Raw genomic sequence first — 6,537 nt, forward strand, 5'->3', positions numbered from 1 at the left:
ATTCAACAAATATGTGACTCCCTACTAGATGCCTAGTCTAGTACTAGAGCTCAAGGGACAAAGATAACTAAGGTTTTCGTATTCCATAACTGCAGGTGACACAGACTTAGACCCAGGACTGGCTTCATGGGTATGTGACCTATGCAGTCACAAGGGCCCTTTACTAAGAAAAGCCTCAAGCTTAGTTTATTGCTCTGCTGAAGCAATCTTGACATTCTTAATTTTTTGAACACGGGGCCTGCATTTTTATTTTGCACTGGGCTCACAAATTATGTAGCTGGTCCTGCTTGGATAGTATCATTTTGACCTAGTGAAAACAATAAGCATTAGAGTACCTTTTATCTACCTTCTAGTAAAGATATTCACATTCATTGAAAACTAGCCATAAAATAATTAGTAACTTCTCAAATCTAAAATTGAAACAAAACTTCCTTCTTCCCACGTTATTTATAGGTTTTTACCTTTTCTGAGTTTTCAAATGGATGGTAGAATTACAGGTGAACTTATCTACATACCTACATACAATTTTAAGGTTTTTAATGTTTTATTAATATATGCATTGAATAGTTTAAGTCTACCTCATAATGTGCTTTAAAAAAATAAATGCTACTTTGAAACATCTGACACACCTTTTGGGTGTCTTTTAACCTATTTAAAAGATAGCAAACTTGGATTTAGTATTAGTTTGAAAACGTTTGTTTACATTTTGTTTGTTTTTAGACCAGAATCAACCATAAGGCTATGACAGAGGCAGTGGTGTTTCTTGTTAGTGGTATTCTAAACTTTTTTGATCATGTAACTCCTAACAGAAAAAGTTGAGAGAAAACACTTTAAATTTTGGTTATTTATAAATTATACACATATTATACTCATCTATTATATACATCATAAAACATGTATAAAGCAAACTTTAGAAGGATCAGTTAAGTTCAGTCGCTCAGTCGTGTCCAACTCTTTGCGACCCCATGAACCGCAGCACGCCAGGCCTCCCTGTCCATCACCAACTCCCGGAGTCCACCCAAACCCATGTCCATCGAGTCGGTGATGCCATCCAGCCATCTCATCCTCTGTCATCCCCTTCTCCTCCTGCCCCCAATCCTTCCCAGCATTAGGATCTTTTCCAATGAGTCAACTCTTCGCATGAGGTGGCCAAAGTACTGGAGTTTCAGCTTCAAAAAAATCAAAGTTCTACATTACCTCCTGCACTTTTATGTTCACCTTGTCTTTCCACTGCTATGTGCACACTGCACTTTGTGAAGGCTATTGTAAAACACAGAACTGGCATTTTACACTGAAAACACATTTATTAAGATCTGAACCATTCACATCTGTTCACTAAAGTTCTGGCCATTTACAAGTTTATTCAATATGAATGTGTATATGCTATGCTAAGTCACTTCAGTCATGTCCGACTCTGTGCGACCCCATAGACGGCAGCCCACGAGGCTCCCCCATCCCTGGGATTCTCCAGGCAAGAACACTGGAGTGGGTTGCCATTTCCTTCTCCAGTGCAGGAAAGTGAAAAGTGAAAGTGAAGTCGCTCAGTCGTGTCTGACTCTTAGCGACCCCATGGATTGCAGCCTAACAGGCTCCTCCGTCCATGGGATTTTCCAAGCAAGAGTACTGGAGTGGGGTGCCATTGCCTTCTCCAATATGAATGTATGTCATTTCATAAATGATTTATTCAGTGAAAATTATTCATTCCAAATAGGAAGCATAGTTGATAATTTTTTGTCAAGCTGTATACAGTGATTAGTTCTCATACAAATTTAGAACATGTTTATTTTTCACACTGCTCCCTAGAATGACATCTTGTATTATTTAATAGTGTGAGTGACAGTTCATTTTGCCATGCTATTTTAAATTTACTAGAAAAATGACAATCCTACATGGGATGCTAACTTTTGGTAAGTCACTGAAAAGGAAAATAGAGTGAATCTCTTTCAGTTCAGATTATTTGGAGAAATTAATCATTCTTTAGATAATTTAACCATAGCATTAATGATCACTATTTCAATTATTCCTGAAATATGACTGACATAGATTACTTATAGTTTATTTAAATAGAAGAGATTTGGCATTCATTAATACTAAAGAACTATTTATATTCATTTCCTATTACTGATATAACAAATTTCCAAAAACTTAATGGTTAAGAAATTTCCTTCTAGGCCCTTCCCTTCTGGCAGAGAACATGAAAAGTGGTGCAGGCATTAGTATCACCAGGAGGGCTTGTTAAAAGATTGCTAGGCTGACACCCAGGGATGTTGACTTCACAGTTCTGGGGTGGGAGCCCCTATTTTGTATTTCTAGCCAGTTCCCCATTGATGCTGAAGATCTAGGGACCACAGTTTGAGAACCAGGGATATAGAAAATGTAGTTCAGGTTTAGTTTTTTCATGGATGACAGTTCCATGAATCTCTGTGAAGATAAAGAACGCCAGTTTGGAGACTATCTTAACTTTGGAGGTTGAGAGAGGGATAACCATGCTTCCCGTCAGCTACAGCGTCCTCTCAGCAAGAGCTAGAGCTAAGACTTCCCTATTCTCAAATGGCATTTACGTTACTGAGCAGTTAATTATGCTAAGATCATCTTATCTTCTCAGGAACAGACCTGGTGCTGTGTGGCTTATCTTCTAACTACATGAGAGGAGGCACTACAGAAACACAGGGAGCTCCCAACAGCTTACAGCAGCTGCGGACAGGATAACAGTTGAGAACAGGGATAGCAGCTCTAACCAGAGTACAGACCACTCAGAACAGCTTTTAAACCCTTTTTGGCAGGTGGGGGATGGATGGCTGTCTCTTTTGAAAGCTATTTAAATTATGGGTACATGAGCCTGCTCTGTTTACATTAACTTGCAAAAGCCCATCCCTATAAAAGATTCGTTTTTGGGTAAGATGAATCCAAATTTTGTTCTAAAAAGAATACTTTCTTAAATACAAAGTGTCTGATCTGTTCTGAACACATTATTCTTAGGGAGCTATTACCTTAGAGATTTTGTGTGTGTATACAATAAACATTTGTATAAAAGAACAACTTCCTGGCCTTTATTAAAAGTTGCAGAGTACTGGCAGGAAAATCATGATGCCCACCTACCTTGGTCACTTCGGGTGTGAGTAAACCACTCACTTTTGGGGTAGTCTTAAGGAAAACATCAGCTTATTAGCGTCAGCTTATTACTAGTCCTCTCCCAATCTGGCATGTCTTCTGGGCTTGAGGAGAGGGAGCTGGTGGCCACCACATCATTAGTAGGACTAGTGGGACGGTTAAGTTAGTAATATGCCATAGGTTTGTGTTCCCCTCCAGCAGGTGTTTCTGTGTGTCCTGACTTCATGGCAATCTAAGAATTAGTAGTATACTAAAAGAACTGAATCGAGTCTCTCAATATGTGCTGACATCAAATACTGTGACAACACCCTAATGATTTTTCTTAACATTTTATTATGAGATATTCAAAACATACAGGAAGGTTGGAAGAATTTTACAGGGAATATATGTTTAGCAAGACTCAACTGTCAACACTTTACTATATATCAATTATCCAATAGTCTATCCACCTATCAATCCATCTTCATTTTTGATGTATTTTCATGAATGAATTGCAGTTATTTACACCCATCCTTCTAAAACTCCTCAGCAATACATATTATTAACTAAAGTTCGGTATTCTTCTTTTGTTGTAAAATTTCCATACAATGAAGTGCACAAGTATTAATGGTACTTGTGCTAAATAAGTTTAGGCAAATGCATACACCTATATAACCCACACCCCTATTCAAAATATTCTTATTTACCATCACCCCAGAAAGTTCCCTCATGTCCCTTCCCAGAGACAACCACTTTTTTTCCCTACCAGATTTCCCTGTTCTAGAACTTCACATAAATGGACTCAGACATTATGTATTCCCCATGATAATTTTTAGAAAACAAATTCCTAAGAAATTCAAAGTGTCTCTGAAACAGGGAGAATAGTGATAAAGACAACATCTGGGATCAGATTCTGATGCATTCACTGAGCAGGTATTATGAGAACCTCTACTCTGTAGATACAGAGATCAGACAGACAATCTCTGCCCTCAAGGAGTTCACACTGTCTTGAGGGGATACATCCTGGTCAGAGTCCTGGAGTTGAGACAGTCATCACGTGCCACAGAAGGAGACCTAATACAGTCTGGGAACCAGAAGGGAATCAAGGGAAATTTAACGTTGTACCTAGGAACTTATCTCAGGCAGCCAATACTCTGTATTATCTGCAATTCTAGAATCTTGTAACTCAAAATGATTTGTCCTTAAAAGGGCAGTTTTACAGTACTGAGATGTAAGGCGTTCTGCCAAAGAAACTATAAAAGTTACAAACTGAAATTGGGGTTACTGTTTTCTCTAGTTTGATATAAACTCAGATGCTGTATTCAGCATTGCTTCCAAATGTAAAAACTCCATGCTTTTCTGGTCCTGGACCACAAGTGGCAGAAGTTTTGAAGGGCTCCAAACAGCAACAGCAAAGCTTTAAATCTTCCTGGACTTTGCCTTAGCTTTCTCAAGGCTTATCACACCCAATATATCTCCAAGTTTAGGCCCTCACTTCCCTAACTCATTTTCACTCATTACCTTCAAATTTTACACACAAATTACAAATGAAAGGTACTTGGATCCCTTATATACCAACTTTGCCCTATGTTCTAGTGGGGAAATATGAGGGGAGCCCAAGAAAATGTGATGGTATTGAAATTTGATTAATCACTCTTCTTCCAGCAAAGTATGACAGGGATAAGCAAAGTTTGGAAACTTCTTTTATCCAAAGAGAAAGGAGAAAGCTATACACCAGGAGCCACCTATTGCTACAGATACGATGACCCTTTAAAGAAATTAGTCTTTTTCCTATCATTTGAAACAAAGTTAGCTAGCATCTCAGTCTAACTAACCGCATTCCCCTTTTTTGGTGTACTCTGTCAGGAGCAAGTCACTGCTGACTAATGACTGAAAAGAACTTAAACTGAACGTTGATGGTAAAAGGAAGAGCACCTACTGAGGTGGTCTGCTTAAAACAAGTCATGGCACTTCTATAGTAACAAAGCAGCTATCAATGACAAACTAATTTTAAGGAATACTTTCTTCTTGCCCTTCTCAGTCAGCTTGACTCAGCTGAGTTCCACAATTCACGAACAGCTGCAAGAACAGAAAAATGAAGTGCCTGCACATTGGAATCCTGACTCAAGCAGACTTGTCTCATTGGCTGGATAAAGGATAGAATGTATAACTGAATCATTTTCCTATACACCTGAAACTAACACAATGCTGTAAATCGACTATATTCATATATTAAAAAAAAAAAAGATAACCAAGCATTAAAGGTAAAGGAGGAGAGGAAAAAAGTCTCATTTAGCACATGTATGTTATAGCCTGAAGGTTTGTGTGCCCCACCTTGTATGTGGCACTCTTGACCCCCCCGATGTGATGGTATTTGGAGGGCAGCCTGCGGGGAGGATTACATTTACATGAGGTCAAGAGGTTCTCTCTCTGCCATGTGATGACACAGAAGTCTGTACACTAAGAGGCCTCTCATGGGGAACCAAATCTGCCAGCACCTTGATTTTGAACTTTTCAGTGTCTGGAACTGAGAAATGTCTGTTGTTTAAGCTATTTGTTGTTGTTTAGTTGCCCAGTCGTGTCCACCTCTTTTGAGACCACATGAACTTGTAGCCCGCCAGGCTCCTCTGTCCATGGGATTCTCCAGGCAAAAATACTGGAATAGATTGCGATTTCATTCTCCAGGGGATCTTCCCAACCCAGGATCAAAGGCACATCTGCATTGGCAAGAGGATTCTTTACCACTGAGCCACCAGGGAAACCCCTTAAGCCATTCAGTCTATGTTATTTCATTATAGCAGCCCGAGTAGTGTTAAAATGTTTCCAAAAACTTCTATGACCCATCAAGGAATGAAAGTCAGACAGGATATTCCAGATTGCTGTGATGCTGAATATTCATATGTCCCTTCACTCTCTTGATTCTTAAAAGAAGTATTTATCAGATATCTACCAGGTGTAAAGCACTGTGCCAGGTGCTTGCAACTGTGGAAACTGATTAGATCAGTCTCTGCCTTGTGGAGCTGACATTTGAAAAGCTAAGTAAGTAAAGTCGCTCAGTTATGTCCAACTCTTTGCGACCCCATGAACGGTAGCCTACCAGGCTCCTCTGTCCACAGGATTTTCCAGGCAAGTGTACTGTAGGAGTAGGTTGCCATTTCCTTTTCCAGGGGATCTTCCCGACCCAGGGATCGAACCCGGGTTCTCCAGCAGTGCAGGCAGATGCTTTACCGTCTGAGCCACCAGGCTAAGGCATCAAATAATGACAATATAAATAAAATAGGTAAGTGCTATGAAAACAGCACAGGAATATGGTACCACAAGAGTATGTAAGAGGGGAATCCGAATTGGTCCTTAAGTGTAAGCTGACAACCCTGAGAAAGTGACATCTGAGCTGAGATCTGGAGGCAATCAAGCAGGACTTACTGAGTGAACCAGTACAGCGGGACT

This window comes from Bubalus bubalis, chromosome 3 (genome assembly GCF_019923935.1).
Source record: "Bubalus bubalis isolate 160015118507 breed Murrah chromosome 3, NDDB_SH_1, whole genome shotgun sequence".
NCBI lineage: Eukaryota > Metazoa > Chordata > Mammalia > Artiodactyla > Bovidae > Bubalus > Bubalus bubalis.